We start from the raw sequence: 1025 nt of genomic DNA, 5'->3' as shown, positions 1-1025 counted from the left end.
AAATAGACAGATAGACTGCCATCTGCACAAATACAGGTTAAGTAAAAAAATACACTTCAGCTTTCTTAAAAGAGAGAAAAAAAGAAAAAGAAAAACGCTTTCAATCTAGGAACTAATCCAAGCTAGTCAGCGATTAATCTTGCGAGTGCCAGGCGCGAAAAGGGCAGAGAGCAGGGTGTGGGGAAAGCATCGTGCCACTGGTCATGGAGTCCGATTATGAACACCCACTTTGCGCCCAGAAACGCAAGAGTTAGAATCAGAAAACTTCAATGCCTCGAAACAAAGAAATTATAACAACGATGAGACGAAAATACGGTGAGATTACCGATTAGAATGAGTCGAATATGAAATACGAATAAGGGAAGTGCACTCAGCTGATATACACAGAAGCTTCATGAAAGTTTAGAAATAAAATAGCTATAATTTGAGGCAAGTTCATAAAATAACTATTTTTTTTTATATCAATCTAATTTGTTTTCCAATAGATTTATGCATAAATGTATGTTGGTATTTGCCTTCCCGTACACATTCACAATGAAATGGCCATTATCTCGTACACCGGAAGCTAGTTGTAGATTACAAACGCAATGTATTGGTTTATTCTCACCATCATGTTCTCTTCCCTGTCAAAAGCCTTCTTGGAAACACCCAGCCGCTGTCAAAGACGTGCCACAAGTACTTTGCATGACGCACAAACGCAATCACATCACTTACGGGATCCAATTTTCCATCGTCGTGGCCACAAGGGCGTACGTCACTGTCAGTCTGTATGGCGGAGTCAAGGCCGATCTGATGACGCCAAATCTATATTTATTTCTATCATAGATCTGTGATGTGCCGGGTTCGGTTCTGTACGTGTTCATACTATGGTGTTAATGCAATAGCTTTTGCATGTACTTAATTACAAGTATTTGTTAATGCACACGGGAAACCAACCGAGACCCCTACATGAAATATGCATATATGCATGAGCAATCAAACGCACATAGACATACATTCTGTTTCTGTTTCTCTCTGCCTGTTTA

Source organism: Penaeus monodon, chromosome 30 (assembly GCF_015228065.2).
Source record: "Penaeus monodon isolate SGIC_2016 chromosome 30, NSTDA_Pmon_1, whole genome shotgun sequence".
Lineage (NCBI taxonomy): Eukaryota > Metazoa > Arthropoda > Malacostraca > Decapoda > Penaeidae > Penaeus > Penaeus monodon.
Note: the sequence above shows the minus strand (reverse complement) of the source record.